This window comes from Erpetoichthys calabaricus, chromosome 8 (genome assembly GCF_900747795.2).
Source record: "Erpetoichthys calabaricus chromosome 8, fErpCal1.3, whole genome shotgun sequence".
Taxonomy (NCBI): Eukaryota; Metazoa; Chordata; class Cladistia; order Polypteriformes; family Polypteridae; genus Erpetoichthys; species Erpetoichthys calabaricus.
In genome coordinates, this window is record NC_041401.2 from 117,277,037 (window position 1) to 117,288,451 (window position 11,415).

Here is an 11,415-nt window from a genome sequence, read left to right on the forward strand (position 1 = left end):
CAAACAGCACTTAATAGTAAATAGTCTAACAACTCAGTATAAGTAAACGAAACAAAGAGGCCACACTGCTAACAATGAAGATTCACGCTGTCCTTCAGCATGTTTGGAAGGCGCTGATTGGCTGAAACTGTTTATAGCAAATTGTCCCAAGTTGGAAGTGCCATATAGTGATCAGAAACAAAAAGACACAAAGACAGTAGTATATGTTATGTTTTTCTACAATACAAATTCCGTACGATACCAGGGTCTCCAAACACTCAGATATGAAGCTTATTATGTTTTACAGTGAAACTCTTTATATATACAATATAATTAGGGGCGTGTGCCCCCTGGCTGACAATGGCGGCCCAACCTTCCCTCGATAGCTTGATTCGCTTGCTGTCGGTCCAAGGTGGAATTTTTTGTTAAATGGAGGAATAAAAAAAAAAAACTTTCCACAAGAGGAGGATCAACGATGCGAACCTCTGGTGTTTTTACTGAGAGACAGTTGCAATACAATTGAACCACCTAATCAGGGTAATTAACGAACTCCACACAACTGAACTACTACTACTGTTCTTAGTGCAGCGGATGTAGGCAATATATTTTGTTTGACATACAGTATGTACGTTAAATTGGTTTAATTGACATGAGTGTATCATTGTTGTATTCTTCTAATGAAGATGAAAAAATTATATTTATAGATATATATGACATGGTTTTGAAGAAAATTAAGCGTTGCATAAAAAGGTTGCATGATTTATCTAATCTTTTTAAAAATAAAGTTGATATATGACAATATATCTTTGATACAATGTATCAGACAAAGGAAATTACAGCAATCCAGCTTTAGTAATACGGGTGACAACACCCCTCTCACTATAATAGTTCTCGTAAATATCCCTTCTTTGCTTCGTGCAACGTTTTCAACATCTATATATGTTTTTTTCATCTTCAATAGGATAATACAATGATACGCTCATGTCAGTGCCACCAATTTAACCTACTTATATACAATAAAAACATACATTATGTACATCCACTCTGCCAAAAACAGCAGTGGTGCAGCAGCAGCAGCATTGACACCCCATAATAAGGCATGCGTAGGTTCGGGTCCCACGTCCATCAAGTGTGAATTGTTACCCAAAGAGTCTGTTTTCATTTAACAGAAAATTGCACTGTGGACCGATAGTGAGCAAGGGCGAGCTATCGAAGTGGGGTTGGATTGCCTTAGGCGGCCAAGGGGCACACACCCCTAGTAAAGATATAGCAAACGTAAATGTGCACCATGTTTCATGTTTATAACAAAACAAATCATTTAAGTGACGATTTCAGCTGTTATTATGGTTGTTGATTGAGGGTTTAGAGGTTTAAATTTTTAAATATTAAATTAATCATGTGGAATGTGTTCTTACTTTGAGTGTTGGGGGGCGGGTTACAAGGTTAATGTGTTACTGACTGGGATTGCGCCTCTGTAACTGGAAGATTGGTTAGGAATGATACAGTCAGCACAACTATCATATTTGTTTATGGAAATGTTTTATTATTGTACTGTGCTGTGACTAAGGCAACTTTTTACTGATCGCCTATTCGGACCTTGAACAATGTGTTCACGAGGGAGGGATGCTGCTAGTAAAGGCAGATGCTTTTTTCGATAGCAGGTCCAGATGTGTTTGTTGCCTCAACACTCAAGAGGATCTTTAATGCCAACCTCCATAAAAATTGCCGGGTTCTCTTTTTACCACAAAGGCATCCACAGTGGCTACTGTTTCTGTTTGAAAGACAATTGTAATTAGTTGTGCAGCAAGTGGATCACTTGATACATGTAATGCTCACCTTGGAGTGTCCTGTGTGTGTCTGTGTGACAGTGTGTCAGTGACTGATCTGCACTGTGTCTCTCATCCTCTCAGATGTGCTCCAGTTTGACACCATTGAATATTTGGTGCAGCACAGCAAATTCAACCTGATTTGCCACAGTAGGTTTGTTAACACCTTATTCAATGACGGGACTCGTGGACATCAAATGGCAATAAATGGAACATGGATTAATGTAAATACGTCAGCTGCCTTCCGCAATTAGTCATCACATTTTGATGGCAACTCTAAGTGGGGATGATTCCAGCACAGATCTCTTATGCAATCCTTCCACAGTATCTCTCAAAATTATTTAGTTCATATTGATTATAAAGATTTCACTCCTGATCGTTTTTTTATTATTAATTATCACTCCACCCATCACTAGCTTGCTCGCATGCATGTGAGGCCGCTAGTCCTATTTATTACTTGCCTTGCAAAGGTTGAGAGGAGTACCTGTGCAGAAAGCACCTGCATCTGCCGTGACTGTGTGAAAGGCAGCAACATGTCACAGAATTGGGTGAAGACTTGTGCCCAAACTATAAGAGGCACTTCTTGCCTCATAAGGGTGGTCTTTACACTTGTCGTGTGGCTAACATGGTTGGTATAGCTTTTTTCCAGTTAGTATACCAAATAGATTGTGCCTTATTTTTGTAAATTTCTTGTACATATATTATAGATATCTCTTAGTTTAGCTTTGTTTTGGTGGAGGTATTTATGTAGATTTTGGGTTTTGGTGCACTGTGTTTTTGTTCTTGTATATAAAGTTGTTTTTTTTTCCTTAAAATATTTTTTGCACTCTTTGGACTTTGTTACATGTGTAATCTCTTCCTGAACTCCTTTTCTTCATTTAGGAACACTACCATTTTTGTGTATATACATTTTAGTCTTTATTTTTCATTTTTGTGGACTGGAAATTTCACTGTATATATTGCTCACTATTTTTGATTGCGACATTATTTTTGTTGTTTTGTTGCACCTGTAAATAAACCAGCTCTTGTTTTGGAAATACTACCTTTTTGTGTCTGTGTCTCCATGTCTGACTTCTCACAGATCTGATCCCGGTCGGTCCTGCACTACAAGACGCCCACTGTGTGGTCTGGTGCCAACCTTCCCACTACACGGGGTCTCACATAACCCCAGTGTTCATTGTTCATACATTAACTTAAGTAACAAATACTTGTTTTTTGTTCCTTATGTTGATATTGCATTGTGTTCTGTGTTTTTTATTATTGCGGTTTTTGCTTACACTATATTAAACATGTCAATGTGTACAGCGCTCTAGGCTTGTCAATGGGAAAAGCATCACTGTATTTATAAATAAACTGACAGATGTTATGTAATTTCCAGGAGTGCATTTTTGCTGTATACATGTAAAGTATCTGTCATCTTAGTCTAGATAAGCAAACCCATATAAATAAGAAAAGTAATTTAAAAATCAAACATTTTAATGATTTATCTGTATTGTAACAATATATTGCATGTTGCTTTACACACATATCTAGGTAATATGAATGAATATGTTAAATAGGTTTTATTATTACTATAAAAATGTTAAGAACTTAGTACAGAAAGATTAAAAAAACTGCTTAAAATTGTGCGTCATATTATAATATCTTAATATTTTGTCTTGGTAGAGTAATATATTACTCTACTTTACCCTTTTGTATTATTAATATGTAGCCTTTGTCAGAATGTCTCAAATCTCACAGACTTACCACAACAACATGCAGTGAATATACTTGACTTGAGCATTCAGAGTTTTCATACACTTTCTCTGTACGTTTAGCATTCGTTTGCTCAGAGGTTGATGCGCTTGCTGCTTCCTGAGTAGCTCTTCTTCTCTTCTTTCGTCAGCATCTTTTCGCATTAAAACTAATTAAGTCAGTGTTTGTGTTGCAATTACTTAGTATGTTTTCCTTTATTCCCTAGCACTTAAGTCTTCAATCTGCCTTAAGAATGATTTAAGATATGAAGAGGTAGGGGAAGTGACGGCGAAGGTGGTAGGGATGAGAATGGCGCCCATACGCATGCACCGCATGGCCGCCCTGCTGCGGCTGTAGAGAGTTGATTCTACAATAAAATAAAATAAAAATAAAAACAGGAATAACCTTGGAGGTCAATCATCACCCCAAAAGTGGATAGTAGATGTCACGTAGTATATGTGTACCAAATTTCAGGTCAATAGTTCAAACGGTTTGCAAGCTACAGGTGATTTAAAATCCTGGACAGACAAACGGACAGCGTATTAAATAAGAAGATTGTAGTATATAACTTCTCCCCACCTTCCCTTCTACTTTTATAACCTCAGGCAATTAGGTGTAGTAAAAGACAAGCAGGAGTTAAGTTGCAATTTAAATAATGTATTATTGATAATATTCATAAATAATAACAACAAGCAAAGTGCATTTGAATACTGGCAACCATACAACCTGATAAATGCTGATGTGTAGTTTCAGGCGGCACATAAACTTGTTAGCTACTTTAAATATCCCAAGTTAAGGCATCATTTTTGGTTAGCTGTGCTCTTCATTGTGTTGTTCTTTTCAGTTCATGGTGTGTGAGATGCTCTTTCATCAGATGTTTGTAAGAGAGGGAGGGAGGGGTAAAGCAAACAAATTTATAGATTCTCTGTCTAAATCCTACAGCCAGTAGGGTGTCATGGTACTTAAAGGTTTCTGATATAAGCCAATTCCAAACAGCCATACTTCAGACCAATGGGGTACACAATAAATTTCACACCTGCCCCCAAAACCATTTGTTTAAGTGAAGCTTGCCAGGTCAGTAGATTAGCTTTCCTGTGGGGGTTGATTAAGAGAGTCCTGCAGAGAAACACTTGCCAAACTTGTTTTAGGCACTTCCCCCAACCCTGTCGTAAAATTACAAAGAACTGGTTCTTAACCTTCAAACCATTGCTGTTCTTATCAATGATAGACATTAGTGTTATATGTTACAAATAAAGACATACAAAATATTTATCAGCTTGTATGCAAACTTTCACACCACAACACTCCACAGTGTTAATAATAATATAAATACATTGTACAATGTCTTTATATTATAATTAAACAGTCTTAATTGTTTGAGGAATCTGTTGTACACCTTGTGTTTTGCGTTGCAGTGATTGCTTTTTCAGTGTTAAAAGTTGTGTGTGACCATTTGTCCATTACATGTCTTAAATATTTCAAAGACAATCTGAAGAAATTTAATGCTCTCTTGATGACTTGTAGCTGCTCCGGCTTGCTTCAACTGTTTCTTTAGATTTCTGCAGTCTTCATATGTCATCAGATCTGGTGGTTCAAAATGAGACAAGTCCACTAACCTAGCCCACTGCAATTAAAGTCTATTGTGTGAATTATTTTCTTAATCTGTACTGGTTTTGTGTCTAAATGCTAATTAGACCCCTTTCCCAAACCATCCATTTAAGCATATGCAGCTGTACTATTGACTTCAAAATTTGAATGGTAACATACCACTTCTGCCCAAGTGAGAACACATGTGCCATTGCATAAATTGTTCACAAACCAACATTTGTGGCCCCTCTCCTCGCATTTGGGGTTGACTTACTTGCCTCTTATGCTTTTCTACCCATGGTGTAACCCTTGAGACATCATGAGACATCATAGCTACGCAACCCTCATCATTCCTCCTGTAGGATACCCTTAGAGTTATTTGCTCACCATATGCTCACCACATCACAACACTTAAAAGTTTTGATCTTAGCATTTATGGTTTACATAAAAATGGGCAGATACTTGAAACATCTAATTTCCTGCAGAATCCTAACCACAACTGTAGGCTTTATTGTCAAACATTTTAAGCATTTTATATTAGGCAATCACAGTTTTATTTCTGCTTCTTAGCATACATATGCTAGGTACAGCTCTACCAAATACCATGACAAATTAAAACCCGTTTAATGTTACTAGATTATCAGCCCTATCCCTGCATTAAGAATGCATGTGCAGTGACTTGGTAGCATTATTTTAAATCTATACATGCTAGCTTGAAAATAAAAAATATATGCTAAATCCATTACAAAAGGCAGCCTGTTTTGTGTTTTGTTTGTTTTTGTTAGTTTTTTGACACTGATAAATATATTCATTGAGACGAAAAGGGAGCTGAAAAGCATTTATGCACTAATGTTGAGAGAAATAGTGAGAATAAAGGGAATTGAGAAATAGAATGCTTATAACAGTACTGAAGAGATGGTCAAGTGAATGAGCCACCAACTGTTGTTTTGTTTATCTTTTAGCTTGCACCTCTTCTCCTCCCTGTATTTAAACCTCTCTTGAGGATTTTGCTTATAAAGAAAGGATTTTTATTTCTTTGGCCTCCTTTGTATTATTCTGGGTGCAAACATCTGTCATAATTATTTCATTCTTAAAACTAAACCATAATGTTTTTTATATTTATTCTTTCATTTACTGAAGCTCTTCACTCTGCTTTCTCATGGCAGGGGTCTGCAATGTATCAATGGAACATCAGACACCAAACAAGAATGAACCCTGGACACTGCACCCTTTCACAACAGAGCACATACAAAGCAAATACCAACTTAGGTTTGCTTGAAACCTATCCTACAGATGTTTAAAAGGTAAAACTTGCAGCACCCAGACAACACCCTAAGAACTGTAAAACAATAGTGCTAACCATCATGTCATTGATTATATTCTCTGTTGCTCATACTATTGGTTATCTGCCCACCTGTTTCACAAATTGTCTTATTCCATCTTATTCCAGGTTTGTGAAGATCTACAGTCTAACACTTTCTAGAAGTAAAACAATGCTGGAGAGGATGATAATCATCACATAGAACACTTGCACAAAATCTGAGGGTGAATATACAGTAGTTACTAATACAATTACCTTGCGCATCTTTAGGATGTGAAAGTTAAAGACAGTACCTGGAAAAAATCTTTAGGATTATTTGAAGAAAATGTTCATCTTAGTATATACCTTCTCACTGGTGTCCACTATGAATTTATTCTAAAACTAATTTTTTTTGTCTGTTCTTGGTCTATATTGAGGACTTGGTTGCAATAGGCTTCATGTATTCTGGAACCACTAAGCCTTTTGTGTCTTTTAAAGGGCCTAATCTCCCATGCAGCCTAATGCTGCTCACTCTTTTAGACAGGCACAGCACATTCACATACATTTCCTTCTGAGGCAGTGTGCCCTTTGTTGCACAGGTGTCATTGCCACCATTTGTTTTTCCTTCCTGGCATCACAAGCCAGCCATACATCTCGGGCAACTGCTTATTTAACAGCACATTATGGTACTGGTAGGATATTTTATGTTTCCTTCAGGACTGCACACATCTTTCTCTTTCTCTCTCTCTCTTTTCATGCTAGAAACCCTTTGGAAGGTGCCAAGGGAAGCCACAAAGAAACCAAAGGTAACTGTACAGCAAATACTTTAAACTATTCAGGTAATAGGCATTTTCTGAAGTCTTGCTTTAGATCTCAGAGAATTAACCTTGAACTTTCTGATAACAATATGTGAAATATTTTCCTGTGCTGTGAGAAACTATAAAAAAAATGTAATGTTAACATGCTCTGTTACCAGTGTTTGTTCATTTTTGAGCAAAAAGTGGGGGGACTGATGCTGTTGTAAAAGAAGACATTTTTCTACAGTTCTTTGTATTACTAGATGTTTTGTATTATTTGTTTTGATTCATATAAATATAATTGAATTTATTACTAATGAGCCAAGAGATAGATTATCCATTCCTTGTACCTTTTGAAGCCCTCTATTGTGGTAAAACTGGGTTGAAGAAAAGGTTTGTTAGTAAAGACAGTCTCAGTTATCAAGCAACCCATCCCAGACGTGTCTGGGCTGAATACATAGGTTACAACAGGGGTAGGCAACGTCGGTCCTGGAGTGCCACAGTATGTGCAGGTTTTTGTTCCAACCCAGTTCCTTAACGAGAACTCAATTATTGCTGATGAAGCACATATTGCTTAAGTGACATTTTAATGCTTCATTTTAGTGGTCTCGCTTGTTAAGGTTCTCCAATCTTAATTGCTTATTTCAATCTTAAACTGCTGCATTCAGTGTTTTAATTGCTCCTTATTAGCAATAAGATGTAAAACAGGGGTAGGCAATGTTGGTCCTGGTGAGCTGCAGTGGCTACAGGTTTTCATTCCAACCCAATTGCTTAATTAGAAACCAATCATTGCCAATCTCAGACCTTATTTAATTTTATGGCTTGTTAGTCTGTGCAATGTAAGGCTTTTATATCATAGATTTTTTTCCTTTCCAAGGATATCATCCAAATGATTTGAAGCCTACAACAGATCATTTTCAGTCTGTCACATTTTTCTATTAAGTGTTTTATTAAATCAAACTGTACATGATGAACACACACAGATGTAATTGGAAAAAAGCTAGCTGGAGAACTGCTGGCTGCTTTGTCTTTTACATCTTATTGCTAATAAGGAGCAATTAAAACACTGAATGCAGCAGTTTAAGATTGAAATAAGCAATTAAGGTTGGAGAACCTTAACAAGCGAGACCACTAAAATGAAGCATTAAAATGTCACTTAAGCAATATGTGCTTCATCAGCAATAATTGAGTTCTCGTTAAGGAACTGGGTTGGAACAAAAACCTGCACATACTGTGGCACTCCAGGACCGACGTCGCCTACCCCTGGGTTACAATACAGACAGTTAGACAGGTAAGAGGTTAGAGGTAACAGGAACAAAGTGGTTTTGACAGTTCTTACTATGAAGCTTTAAAAAAAGAACCTAAGAGGTTAGTTGGTATATTTCCTGTTTGGCGGTCTGATAACATGATAAAACAACAACTTTAAAGGAGATGTTGGAAATGTATGGCAGTAACTTGGGATTAATAAAATATCTATCTATCTATCTATCTATCTATCTATCTATCTATCTATCTATCTATCTATCTATCTATCTATCTATCTATCTATCTATCTATCTATCTATCTATCTACTACTCACTGCATATAACAATCTCCTATTAACTTTAACACAAGTCTGATGAGTATAGAAGAGTGGTAAGGTGGAAGCCAAAAAAACCAAAACCAAAATACAAGTGCCTTATTCAATTTCAAGAGGTCAGAATTCAGCTTCTTAATAATATATGGGAAAATATTATGTGATCTGATGAGAACTTTGTAGAGATTTGTGTCCTTAATTCCTAAAGATGTGATTGGTGCAGAGGCCGCAAACCTCATTACCCGATGAGAAACTACTATCAAACGTGGTTGGGGCACTGTATTACTAAGGACTCAAACAATAAGCTATTTAAACTTTCAGATTTTCACTGTGGTAAGTGCCAGTACGAACCTACGATGTCTAAATTACAACGTTCCTCACAAGCGGCCTTTTTTACAGTGCTAGCTAAAGGAACCTCCTGCCCTCAGACACAGAGATTCTTCTTCTATACACTGCAAATAGAGTGCTTCCTGGTGGAATAAGCTGAGATAACTATTCAGTCCCCACCTTACTGTGAGACACTGCATCCATAAGCAGCATCATACTATGGATTTACTTCTTTTCAGCTGTGATAAGGACAGAAGTCTAAGAAATATGTTATATATTATTATAACAATTACTGAAAATTAATATCCAGTCAACTAAACTAAGCAATGGCTTAAAGCAAAGTTCTCGTGTGACCATGTCTGTCTGAACATAAGTTCCATAGACCTAAATGGGAGTTTGCACAGAGGTCTGCATTCACAATTTGATTAAACTTGAAGTCTTTTGCATAGTTGTGCTAAGCAGATGGAGACCTATTCAACCAGACCTACTGCTGTAATGAAAGCCAAAGAATTTTCCTTGAAGCGTTTGTTAAAAGGTGTATAAACTTAGCAAGTTCTTCTTTTAATTAATTTTCCTAATCAGCTTTCACTTAATGATAGTTTCAGGTCTGTATTAAATTTTAAAAGGTTTAGACATAATTTGTTTTGATTTCAGATATTACGTAACTGAAAATTTTAATAGGGAAGTGTAGATTTTAGATAAACAGTAATATGAGAATTCCCTGTGTTTCACAGCCTATTCTGCTCTAACTTCAGGAAGTCAAAATACAGATTAGACTTTCCAGAAAGGCAAACAAGGAAATGAAGTTTGGAGGAAGAAAAGAGGTCAGTTCTTCTGGTCATGTCAACTTCAGGACAATAAAAAAGATGCAAAATGAGAGAACTGTCAGTTTGCCATCCCTCTCTATGAAAGAAGACCTACGCCTGAAGAGATCAAAACTCCTTGAAAATGTATTAATGAAGTAGCTGTCTGATGATAGTTAATAAATGTACCACCATGTCTCTATTCTACACTATATTCTGACATCTCAAGTCTTTGTTTACCAAGTTTGCCAACAACAGACACAATTTTAGTGTTGCATTTAAAGAACCAACCATGACACAGTGCCAGTCCATTACTGGAAATAGCAGTTATGGATGTGCTGAAACTCATTGGTTGAATGTGAGTGAACGTTAGCTTGTTAGGGGCATATAGTCAACCTATACAAACTTAACCAACTAATCACATTTAATACAAGCCTGTTGTCCTTACTCTGATTGGCTAATAGAATCAGTTTCTCTCTAATGTAGTTGGCTTTTTAATGTTGGAAACTGCTGATGAAGACTGTAAGATGATATAACAGGATAACTGGAGTGGATTTCTGGTTTTTACTGAGTCCATAAGACATAGAAAAAATATAGTAATATTAACCTACAGGTATGGTGAAAGTCACAGGTGTAGTAAAGGACTTGTGGAAAGAAAATGACATCCATATTAGAACAAAGATGTTTTGGGGTATTCTCAATAATTATAGGAAAGACAGCCCCCGGACACAGACAAACAGACACTAGGATGTCCAAAACACACACATTTATTGAACAAACAGTACCATAATGCCTTATTACTAACAATGATTTCTTTTCTCTTTCTCTTTCTTTGACCTCCACTCCCCTCCTCACAAGCTCTGTCTCCTTCCTCCCAACTCCGGCTCATCTACTGGAGGGAGGCGGCCCCTTTTATAATAACCCATATGGGCTCCAGGTGCTCTGTCTGACGACACTTCCTGGTGTGGCGGAAGTGTCAGATGAGCACCCAGAAGCACTCCGGGTGCCCCTGGGATTTCTCCTGGCAGCACTTCCTGGTGTGGCGGAAGTGCTGCCATCCAAGGTTCCATAACCATCCAGGCAGCCCCTGGCGGTGGCCACATCTTCCCATAGGGATGAGCTTCCCAGCTCTGTTCCAGTGGCCCCCAAGCAGACCAGGGCGGCTGCCCTCTCATGGCCCAGGAGAGGTATTGTCCCTCTCGTGGACCGTCCAGGCATCCCGGCTGGGTAAGGTCCCCAGATGTCTGGCACAACAGATTTAGTTATCACATAGTGGGAATATTTTTCATCTGCCTTCTCTCCTGCTCACAAAGCTACTGAAGGGCTACTTGGTAGTTACATTAGCAGAACAGAAAACACTGTTTACCATCATTTCAGATAAAGTAAAATAAGCGGAAAATGTTTCACCTATTCACCACACTTACACTTCTGTTGCATTCTCAGAGTAAAACTGTACTAACAGAAACACCAGATGGAGCAAATTTT